The sequence below is a fragment of the Carassius gibelio genome, chromosome A20, assembly GCF_023724105.1.
Source record: "Carassius gibelio isolate Cgi1373 ecotype wild population from Czech Republic chromosome A20, carGib1.2-hapl.c, whole genome shotgun sequence".
NCBI lineage: Eukaryota > Metazoa > Chordata > Actinopteri > Cypriniformes > Cyprinidae > Carassius > Carassius gibelio.
This window is the reverse complement of record NC_068390.1, coordinates 2368268-2380553: the sequence shown is the minus strand read 5'-3', so window position 1 is coordinate 2380553 and position 12286 is coordinate 2368268. Positions and strand designations below refer to the sequence as shown.

The 12286-nt window shown below is 35.4% G+C and overlaps 2 long non-coding RNA genes across 2 annotated transcripts; one reads left to right on the top strand and one right to left on the bottom strand.

The window, feature by feature from the left end:
* The first annotated feature begins 3060 nt into the window (after positions 1 to 3060).
* On the top strand, positions 3061 to 4825 carry LOC127938981 (uncharacterized). The gene is made up of 3 exons (XR_008148858.1): positions 3061 to 3193; positions 3359 to 3518; positions 4185 to 4825. It is a non-coding gene; the product is annotated as an uncharacterized LOC127938981 (long non-coding RNA).
* A 1851-nt stretch (positions 4826 to 6676) lies between these two features.
* On the bottom strand, positions 6677 to 10208 carry LOC127938915 (uncharacterized). The gene is made up of 6 exons (XR_008148841.1): positions 9968 to 10208; positions 9157 to 9256; positions 8036 to 8151; positions 7808 to 7892; positions 7175 to 7302; positions 6677 to 7054 (listed from the first exon to the last, which is right to left on the bottom strand). It is a non-coding gene; the product is annotated as an uncharacterized LOC127938915 (long non-coding RNA).
* Between the last annotated feature and the right edge of the window lie 2078 nt (positions 10209 to 12286).

Below are 12286 nucleotides of genomic sequence, written 5' to 3'. Positions count from 1 at the left end.
ATTGCTCTCCTTTATATTTTTCATTTTTTCTTGTGTTCAGGGACAGGTTTCATGACTTGGACACTTTTTCTTCTTGTTGCCATGGGAACAGCAGGGAGATGATGAGTAAATAATTTTTAGGTCAAACAACAAAAGTTGAGAGTGTGAAAACAGTAATATACCTCATAAGAAAAAATTTAAATTATCATCTCCCAATAAACATAAATAAGCTTCTACAAATGTAAGAAAACACTTTAAAGTCGTCAAGTCACCTTTATTTGTATAGCACTTTAAACAATACTGATTGTGTCAAAGCAGCTTTACAGTGTCAAACAGGAAAATAGTGCATCAAGAATGTAAGAAGACAATAAAAAAAAGAGTAATTTGTGAGCTAAAGTCAGATCATTGATGATTCAGTGATGTCCAGAGGTGGGACTTTCAAGTCTCAAGCAAATCTTCAAGGTTTGCTTTAGGTAGTCTCTTGACCGTTATACTAATTCAAAGGAATTTGATACAAAACAACTGCACAATTGTTTTCGCTACATTGCTACGCTACATTTCAATACATTGCTGAATCAAACCTCACAATAACAGATGATTTTATGCTTTTTTTATACTCATGATTACTGAAATTCAAAAATAATCTTTATCTTTGGTGTTTAACGGTGTCAAAAGCAGCAGACAGGTCCAGTAAGATGAGTACAGAGGATTTTGAAGCTGCTCTTGCTAGTCGCAGGGCTTCAGTAACCGAGAGCAGAGCAGTCTCAGCTGAGTGGCAACTTTTGAAGCCAGATTGGTTGCTGTCCAGGAGGTTGTTCTCTACAAGGAACATAGAAAGCTGGTTGAACACAGCTCGCTCAAGTGTCTTTGCAATTAATGGAAGAAGGGGTCTGTAATTTTTTAAAGAAGTGCTGGATTTTGCTGAACTGAAGGGTTGATTATGCAGAACTCAAATAAAACAACTTACAATTTTACTGTAATCACACCAGATCACAATTACTAGCTTATCGCATACAGACAGTTAATATATTCTGTCTGCTTTACAGCACCACATGCAATGCCACAGAAAAAGATCTAACACAACAGTCAAGGGTCAAAGAGCACAACTAAATCAAACTCTGATCTCCACGATGGTTGCATCATTTTAACCAATAAAACATCAATATCTGAGCCTCTGTAGTTCTTGAGTTAAATTATAGAAATGTGATGTATGTGTATGCCAGGTTAACCCTCTGGAGTCTAAGGGTATTTTGGGGGCCAGGAAAAGTTTTGTCATGCCCTGACACTTGTGCTTTTTTCAGTTTCTTATAAATATCTAAATGGGTAATCTCTAAAGTCTAATATCACTGTAATGAGCACAAACTGGGCTATAATAATATGTGAAATGCATGTATGTACATGATTGTATTTATTGAGAAAAAAAAAAAAGTTATGCGTGGTTAGTGAAGGTTAGTGAAAAACTAAAATAAATTAAATCACTTGAATAAGGCAAAAAACACATAAAGAACATTGGTTCCCGGGACTTTTGAGAACTGGAGCTTGTAGCCTAGAATTTGTCTTTCTAAATTATGTGAAAATCATCTTGTTTACTCACAGAAAACAATATATTAATTTACATTTTCTAAGACACTTTTTGTTGGTAAAAGTCATAAGCGAGTAGGCATCAACTATCATGAATATCATTGTGATTTACACCTGAGAAGACAAAGGGCCACATAATGAGCTGCATAATGAGCCTTTAAGTCAGCTGTGACACTGAGAGGGAGGTGTTACAAGAGAGAATGTGAGAACAAAATAAATGTATATAATTTTATGTTTGTAGTTTATTTAGAATATATTTAATTATCCCACAACATAATTTAATATCCACTTGATAATAAATTGATAAATTGAAAGAACAGCATTGTTTGTTACATTTGTTACAGTTACATTTATTTGTTACATTTATATTATTTACATCAAGTTTTTGAATGGTATAGTATTGTATATTGTTAATCGACTCCAGAGGGTTAAAGAGATGGGTTTAATCAAGATTTTAACTGACAAAGTGTGTTTGCCTTCTGAACAGTGTTAGGTTAGGTAGATTGTTCCAGAGTTTGGGCGCTAAATAATAAAAGGATCTGCCGCCTGTAGTTGATTTCAACCCATTCTCACTCCAAAGGCGTCAAAAATCGAAGCATGGTCAAGCGCCCCTAGCGTCACTTTTATGACGCCAAATGTGCCTCTCGGCGTCGAATATCGAAGCACTACGACCTTCATTGCTTTCAATGGGAAACTTTTGGCGTCAGAATTCGACACGAGGACATGAGATGTTTATCGCTATGAAATCACGTTCAAGAAGTCTCAGCACACATCGCGATACTTGCTATCAGTTCCACAGTTTGGGTGAGTAGTCGTAAATACGCTCTTTTAATGCCTTTTATAAAATGTATTCTGTCTTATTTATTAATCAAATTAGTGCCATATGTTTAATCGCTGTATTATATCGGTCATCCGCGGCTGTCTTTGAGTTTCATTGCGTTTAAATAAATGAACACAGCTGCTAATTAGTCTGATTAAACTCTATCTGTCACCTGACGTGCCATAGACCTTCGAACAGTTTTATATTATTATTAATTTCAGGATCAATGATGTAAGTTGTATTTGTAGTAAAATCATGGTAATCACGACACTTACAATAGTAATAAATGAAATGTGAAGTTAAAACACAGTAAACAGGACATTAGTAACTGTAACTGTAGTTTTACTATGGTATATTAATAATCAATACAACAATACAATAATCACCAAACCAGCTATGTTTGTATCACTGTAATGTTAGTGTTTTTATGTGCTTTTATATGACAGATATCACAGTAATCATATGTTCTGTAGCATGCTTTTAATACCTTTTAATGTAAATCCAAAAAAAAAAAAATAATAAAATTAAAAATAAATAATAAAACATGTATTTTTCCATTTTGCAGTTCATTCATATCAGTTTATATTTATATATATATATTTATATATATTTATTATATCTAAATATTTTGCTCACAGATCATTATTAACATTCTTTATATAATTCAATTTTATTTACTCTCCCCATTTTATTATTTTTATTTTTATTTTTAGCTGAAAAGACATAAAGGCAGTCAGCCCAGTGGTGTTTCTGGAGAGGGATTCCTTCAGAAATGGAGAAGACAGAAAGCTGCGGAGGCAGATATATGCAGCAGTATGTCTGTGATAGTTTGTCCCTTTTATCAAACATTCCCGCTGTTATAATTTGTACAGCATTTGTTGTTTCTTAAACTGTTGCACTGTCCAAATACCCACACTTGCCATCTTTGCACTTGACCACTTGATTACTTATTTGAAGTCTTTCCTGTATTTGGCCTAGTGTTCGAGTGAGCATGATAACCACAAGTGTGTGTCGAACTTTTCATGACCTGATGACTGTGTTTCCCAATCCTGATCCTGGAGAACCCCAGCACTGCACGGTTTTGGTGTCTCTCTTTCTGCCTTGGAGTCTTCACTGATGAGCTGATGAGTTGAATCAGGTGTGTTTGATCAGGGAGACATCTCAAATGTGCAGTGTTGGGCTTCTCCAAGACCAGGATTGGGAGCCACTGCCTTATGGGACACTTATGTGTTTACAGAGATTTTTAATAACTAATTATCAATATTTCACATACTGTACATTGGACAGCTTCCCATGACCTCTTGTGAGATCTCGGCAAAAAGTCTGACGATTTATTCCAAAACATGATGCATGATGGGATACACTAAGCTTTGTATAGTGCTCCGGAGCATTATTGGAGAGGTTTAGTGTGTGTTAAGGACGCTGTGCTTTGGCATTATTAAGACCGGGGACAGTCTCGTTCACACACTGTCACGTACACACACACTCAAGTGGCCAAGACTGCAAGTGTGGGTATCTGGACAGGGTCAAAGTCTTAAAAATGATCCCTAAACACATCACAGTCTTAATAATCCAGTTTAACACTTGTATGATATTGTACAAGCCCCAGGACGGTCTCATCTGACACTATCAAAAGAATTCATATGACTATAGCTTGCTATTAATTACTTGCTTTCAATAATGGATGCATTTAACATTTAATTATACAGCATCTTTACAGAGGCTGCTTTTATGGTCTAAACAAAACACAGTGTAATGTATAAGTTGAATGTAATTTAATATTTCCTTCCTTTCTGTCTTACAGGATTGTTTGAGGATAACGCTGTAGCTCCATCATGCACAAGGACTCACCTCGTTAACTCTTTATCCCCCGCACACACAGAAATGGTCCCTGGATCAGTGATTAGACTTTGCAGTGGTTTGATTTTTGCAGAAGATGTAACTTTATTTTAATTATAAGCTCATAATGAATACATTACAGAACCAGTGATGAAAACAATAGTTAAAAATAGCGCTCCATATTAAAAATATATTGCACACTTGACATGCATGTCTTCATGGTGTTTTTTTGTGAGTTTGAAACATTTACATTGTGTTGTATAACATTTTGGTCACAACACTTTTTCCAGTGTTCTCTGAAAGACATACTGTATTTACTGTTTTGTTTTTTAATAAAAGCATTTTCATTTGCATACTGAAAATAGTTAATGTTTACAACATAACTGCCTTTTTATTCTTTATGGTGGCAAAAACTTGGTGACAGAGGATGCAGTGTAGTAATTTGGGCATGTTGTCTTTAAATGAGTTTGACATATAAATAAATAATGGAAGATCCTTACAAAAATATGCATGTTTATTATGCTTTATGTATTTATTTGTTCATTCATTCATTCATTTATAATTTCAGTTTTTATTCCTAGAGTTCAAATGGTAGAGAATGGTAAATCACAGAAACACAAATGTGAACAATTTTAACTTTAAAACACAATGTAATATACAGTGTAAATTTTAGAAGCACGTCATTTGATTAGTAAATATATTTGTCTTTGGTCAAAAAAAAAAAATACAAATCTTAAAAATGTGTCTTATATTTATTATAGAGGAATCTGTCTGTTGGATACAACTGCGACTGCTGGGCATGTGCACATCAATATTGCCCAATGTTTGTCAAGCTGAACAACGGAGGAAGGTGAAGACGTTAATAAAACAGAATCTAATAAGTAGCAAGCTTAATCTATTGTTAACCGAATCTATCCCTTCAGCCAAAAAACGAAAGACGTCGGTCATACATGGATAAGGAAGTGTGACGCTGCTGCTCAGCTTTGATGTCATTGGCTATGAATTTTCAGGACAGTCTGTGGTTGGACTATCTTTTAACCCATATTAAACAGCGCATCATGTTAAAAAGTATGTTTTGCTGCTATCATCACATTAGTAATATATTAAGTCAACAATGAAGTGTTGCTATCTTGACAAAAATGACATCTTTAGCGAGATCCTAATCCTAACCCTAAGCATAACTTCAATGAACTACAAAAAACAGCCCCCTAGTGTTGCCTTTGCATAGATAGAACGACGGAGGCTTGTGGGTAATGTAGTTTAAAACTTTTTATTAACGAAACGAAATAAATTATTTATTTTAAGGAAAACTGGATATCTAAATATGTTTATTGTGCAAACCTCTATGATATATTTGAGAGGCAGGCTGAAATGTGGTATTTTACAGTGAGCAATATTTAAAATGCCTTTATGTCAGCTTTCCATTTATTTCTGAAAACTGAGCTCAACATTATTTTATCAGCATAGCATAAGTAATAATCCTGCCCATTTTCTCTTTGATATGTTAATTGGACTCTGATTTACAGCCATTTGAAATGTACAGTTTTGGGCTCTTCCGGGGGGTGCTACTGGGCCCCTGGGGGTAGAAGGGCAGTAAAACCTACATATATGTATTCTCCTCATCATGGACAACAAACTGAGCTGAGTCACATTTATATCTGACAGTTTTCACAGTCCTCTGTTTTCTAATTCTTACATCATTGCTATTATACCTTTTGACAGGACATTGTGAGGCCATCTGATGAAACATGGAAAAATTAGAAAGAAATGATTTGATAATGAAAATAATAGATTATTTATTTGATTTTTGAAGTATATGGCAAGAAATATAATGGATGAACCTGCAACAACTTGCCTTTATCTATTCCCCACCTGTAAAGCAGTAATCAAGGACAATGTATACACATTGTGATACTTCACTATTACACAAGGACAAATTCATGCAGTGCTAAGAATATTAATTTATATATATATATATATATATATATATATATATATATATATATATATATATATATAACTATTTAGCAAAAATCAGTGTAAAAATGTCCTCCTCACCCCCGTATCTTGCTCCTCAGGTGCTGGACATCAGTAATGTGCCTGCTCTTGGTTTTAATGCAGTACAAGATCCACGTTGATCATTCCCGCTACATTCTCAGTTATCCCTCAAGTGTTTGTAACAATAAAGCCCATGGCACCATTTTGTAATGCAGAATAGTTAATCTCGTAACTCCCTTTATTTCACTAAAAAATTTGCATATTTGTTACTAAAATATAAAAAAATTACTTTCTGGTGTACTGATGTCCCAGATGTTATTAATCCGATCAAAAATGTTCATGTCTTAAATAAAAAAATAATCCCAATAATTAATATGTTGTTTTTCCAAGTCTAAAATAAACACATATGAGCCTACCTAGTTAAATTATGTATTTACCAAGAATCTTCAGAACACAATATTCACCATTTTCATTTTATTGAAGCATAGACTATAAAGTTGATAAAGTAGCATCAAGACGAATACGATTCAATGAAAATAATTATCATCAAAAATACATTAACCTCATATATAAATCAGTTCACACAGATGAGTGATGAAATGTCCTTAAAAGTCACAGTCCCATCCAGTCAACTGTGATACAGATCATGTGATACATATAAGACATGAGATACTGTTCCAGAAAATAATGATTCCCATCATCACATCTAAACTGGTTTCATCTCCCCATCGTGTTCTTCTTCTCTCGTGTCTGGAAACAGTTTGTGGTTGATATCCAGCACTGATGTGGTGTAGCTTGTCCTCAGCCAGAGGATCTCTCAGTCCTAACATCCCAGACCTGGTCAAAGTGAAACAAGCAATCCAGATGAAGTTGTTTAATGGACAGAGAGCTCAGCTTATGTTCTGTGTGATTTTAGCAGTGTGAGCAACTATGACCCTTGTAGTACTGTACACTTACCATTCTTCAAGCTGTTTTGAGACCTTTTGAGAAGCTTTTTCTCTGAAGAGAATTTAGCACATCCTCTTCTTTCACTCCTTTCAAGAGCATCACTTGGTCAAAACCCCTCATTTGGCTGATGAGATCATCTGTACAAATTAAAATACTGCAATAAAAATTAAAGAATTAAGAAAAAGTTACAGAGGCAAAGGTCTTGCTCATGAGACTGCATTAGCATGTGTAGTTCTCAGAGACTCTAGAATTGATCTATTGTTGCAGTAAATGTGTTTTTTTCCTCTAGAATCTTTCTCCAAAGTTCCTGACTTCTCTCACAAATGTGTTTTAGTCTGTGCAGTGTAAGGCCTGGCTTCAAACCAATCCACTATCAATTCACAATTTATAAAATAACATTTAGAAAACAATGAAATAATGTACATTGGTGTTTATATCAACTAAACCAATTTCATGATACTTGTCTACTCTTAAAACAGGTGGTGTGTTTTTAAAAACATAATATTAAAAATGTCCAGTCACACTTTGCTAACATGCTGTAATTGTAATAGTAAAAAAAGAAATCAAGGCTGACATGACCAGTTCTTTGAGAGATCATTATAAAATGTTGTATAACACAGCATTGCTTCAACACACACATACCAGAGGACTTCTGTTTGTTTGAGCACAAGATGGCCATCTTCATTCCTCATCCTAAGCAAATCATTTCCTTGGTCTTCCTTCTCTTCTGTGAAACAAGATGATCTCTACTTACTCCTTGTGCAATTAACATTGCTCATTAAACATAATTAAGTTAATTTAAAGTAAGATTCAGACCAGAGCATTTGAGGAGTAAATGTTGATTAAAAAAAATATTCTAAACAAATGTACCTGGGAAGAGCTGATCATGGCAAGATTCGCTGAGACTCAGTAATAGCTCTTTTAGTTTTTAGGAAGGTTTGTGAGGGTTGGCTCTTGAGTGAGTTGTTGAGCTTGATATTTTAGACCTGAAAAAGAAGAACAGCATTAGGATTATCTGCAAAAAATCCTGTAAGACAGAAAGAAGGAAATATTATTAATTACGTGCAACTTGTACATTACACCTCTGTAAAGATGCTGTATAATTAAATGTTAAATGCATCCATTATTGAAAGCAAGTAATTAATAGCAAGCTATAGTCATATGAATTCTTTTGATAGTGTCAGATGAGACCGTCCTGGGGCTTGTACAATATCATACAAGTGTTAAACTGGATTATTAAGACTGTGATGTGTTTAGGGATCATTTTTAAGACTTTGACCCTGTCCAGATACCCACACTTGCAGTCTTGGCCACTTGAGTGTGTGTGTACGTGACAGTGTGTGAACGAGACTGTCCCCGGTCTTAATAATGCCAAAGCACAGCGTCCTTAACACACACTAAACCTCTCCAATAATGCTCCGGAGCGCTATACAAAGCTTAGTGTATCCCATCATGCATCATGTTTTGGAATAAATCGTCAGACTTTTTGCCGAGATCTCACAAGAGGTCATGGGAAGCTGTCCAATGTACAGTATGTGAAATATTGATAATTAGTTATTAAAAATCTCTGTAAACACATAAGTGTCCCATAAGGCAGTGGCTCCCAATCCTGGTCTTGGAGAAGCCCAACACTGCACATTTGAGATGTCTCCCTGATCAAACACACCTGATTCAACTCATCAGCTCATCAGTGAAGACTCCAAGGCAGAAAGAGAGACACCAAAACCGTGCAGTGCTGGGGTTCTCAAGGATCAGGATTGGGAAACACAGTCATCAGGTCATGAAAAGTTCGACACACACTTGTGGTTATCATGCTCACTCGAACACTAGGCCAAATACAGGAAAGACTTCAAATAAGTAATCAAGTGGTCAAGTGCAAAGATGGCAAGTGTGGGTATTTGGACAGTGCAACAGTTTAAGAAACAACAAATGCTGTACAAATTATAACAGCAGGAATGTTTGATAAAAGGGACAAACTATCACAGACTTACTGCTGCATATATCTGCCTCCGCAGCTTTCTGTCTTCTCCATTTCTGAAGGAATCCCTCTCCAGAAACACCACTGGGCTGACTGCCTTTATGTCTTTTCAGCTAAAAATAAAAATAAAAATAATAAAAAGGGGAGAGTAAATAAAATTGAATTATATACAGAATGTTAATAATGATCTGTGAGCAAAATATTTAGATATAATATATATATATATATGACTGATATGAAAGAACTGCAAGATGGAAAAATGCATGTTTTATTATTTATTTTTAATTTGATTTTTTTTTTTTTTTGGATTTACATTAAAAGGTATTAAAAGCATGCTACAGAACATATGATTACTGTGATATCTGTCATATAAAAGCACATAAAAACACTAACATTACAGTGATACAAACATAGCTGGTTTGGTGATTATTGTATTGTTGTATTGATTATTAATATACCATAGTAAAACTACAGTTACAGTTACTAATGTCCTGTTTACTGTGTTTTAACTTCACATTTCATTTATTACTATTGTAAGTGTCGTGATTACCATGATTTTACTACAAATACAACTTACATCATTAATCCTGAAATTAATAATAATATAAAACTGTTCGAAGGTCTATGGCACGTCAGGTGACAGATAGAGTTTAATCAGACTAATTAGCAGCTGTGTTCATTTATTTAAACGCAATGAAACTCAAAGACAGCCGCGGATGACCGATATAATACAGCGATTAAACATATGGCACTAATTTGATTAATAAATAAGACAGAATACATTTTATAAAAGGCATTAAAAGAGCGTATTTACGACTACTCACCCAAACTGTGGAACTGATAGCAAGTATCGCGATGTGTGCTGAATGAGACTTCTTGAACGTGATTTCATAGCGATAAACATCTCATGTCCTCGTGTCGAATTCTGACGCCAAAAGTTTCCCATTGAAAGCAATGAAGGTCGTAGTGCTTCGATATTCGACGCCGAGAGGCACATTTGGCGTCATAAAAGTGACGCTAGGGGCGCTTGACCATGCTTCGATTTTTGACGCCTTTGGAGTGAGAATGGGTTGTTGATTTTGATATTCTAGGTATTATCAAATGGCCAGTTTTGAGATTGCAGTGGATGTGAAGGACTATAATGTGATATGCGCTCGCTCAACTATTGAGGAGAAAAAACATTCAGGGCTTTATAAGCAAAATTTTTAAATGTATTAGTTGTTCAATAGGGAACCAGTGCAGAGTTGACATAATCTGGCTGTGCTTCCTGGTTCTATTAGGAACTCTAGCTGCTGCATTTTGGACTAGCTGGAGTTTGTTTATTAAGCGCACAGAGCGACCACCCAATAAAGGATAACAATAATCTAAACTTCAGGTCATAAACGCATGAGTGAATGTTTCTGCATTTGACATTGAGAGCATAGGTCGTAATTGAAATATATTCTTAAGATTGATTTTTTTATTTATTTATTTTTTATTTACAAATGCTAGAAACATTGTTTTCAAAAGAAAGATTGCTATCAAATAGTACACCAAAGTTCCTAACTGATGAAGAAGAATTAATAGAGCAGCCATCAATTGTTAGTCAGTGTTTTAGGGTATTACATGAAGAGGTTTTGGGGTCAATAATTATTAATAATTAATATATATATATATATTTTTTTTTAAGAATTCGGCAGTAGGAAATTACTAGCCATCCAGATTTTATATCAACTATGCATTCTGTTATTTTTGCAAATTTGTATGTTTCATTGGGCTGCGATGGAATACAGAGCTGAGTATCATCATAACACCATGTTTGTTGATATCTCCCCAAGGGTGACTTGTAAAGTGTGAAAAGCAATGGTCCTAGTAAAGGACTTGTGGTACTCCATACTGTACTTTTGATCGATAAATCTTGTCATTCATTCCTACAAAATGATGATGGTCAGATATGTAAGATTTGAACCATGAAAACGCAATTCCACTAATGCAAACATCATTTTGTAGTCTACTCAAAAGAATCTTGTGGTCAAAAGAATATGATACGGTCTAAATCCTGACGGGAAATCCTCACAGATACCATTTCTTTCTAAGAAGGAACATAGCTTAGAGGATACTGCCTTTTGTAGTATTTTTTTTACAGAAAAGGGAGATTTGAGATCAGTCTGTAATTAATCAATTATCTAGGATCACGTTGTGTTTGTTTATTATTATTATTATTATTATTATTTATGAAAGGCTTAATAACAGCTAATTTGTAGGTTTTGGGTACATATCCTCATGATATTGATTAAAGGGGGGGGGGGGGTGAAATGCTCGTTTTCACTCAATATCCTGTTAATCTTGAGTACCTATAGAGTAGTACTGCATCCTTCATAACTCCAAAAAGTCTTTAGTTTTATTATATTTATAAGAGAAAGATAGTCTGTACAGATTTTTCCCAGAAAAACACGTGTGGGTGGAGCTAAAGAATCACGAGCGCGAGTAGGCTTTTGTTGAGAGCATTTGGAAGCTGTGACACCGTGAGGACAAAACCAACAAAAACAAACCATGGCTAACAGTCAGATTCAGCGTATATTTATGATCCAGAATCAGATCCCGAGGCTGAAACTGAACGAGAGCAGCAGCAGCAACGACTCGCTCCGAGCGGGGCTCGAACCCGGGTCTCGGCATGGGAGGGGACGCACTAAGAAGGAGGCAGAGATATTTGAAGCAGTTTTACTCACCGCCTGTAGTTCCAACACACGATCGTGGCCCTTTTTCGTTGGGATTGCATCATCCTTAAGAAATAAACGATACGCAAATCCGTCGTCAAACTGTGCCTTGTTTGTAAAACAAGCATCTTCGAAATGCAAGGAACAAACACAAACACTTGCACAACTCTGTTGATGCTCTGTAAAAATAAACTCCATCCACTGGTCCGTTAATGCTGTTTTTTTTTTTTGGTAATCTGTGCAGGGTTGTCTTGCCCTGGCAACTAAAAATACACTTCTTTTGTGACATTTCGAGATGCTCTCGCTCTGATCAGTGAATCGCTCTGATCAGTGAAATGTCTGTGCTGCTCAGCCTCGCTATACGGGAGCGCGCGCTCTTCCGGCAGACGTGCCCTAGGACCCATATAAGGAAATTCCGCTCCATCTAACATCACACAGAGCCATACT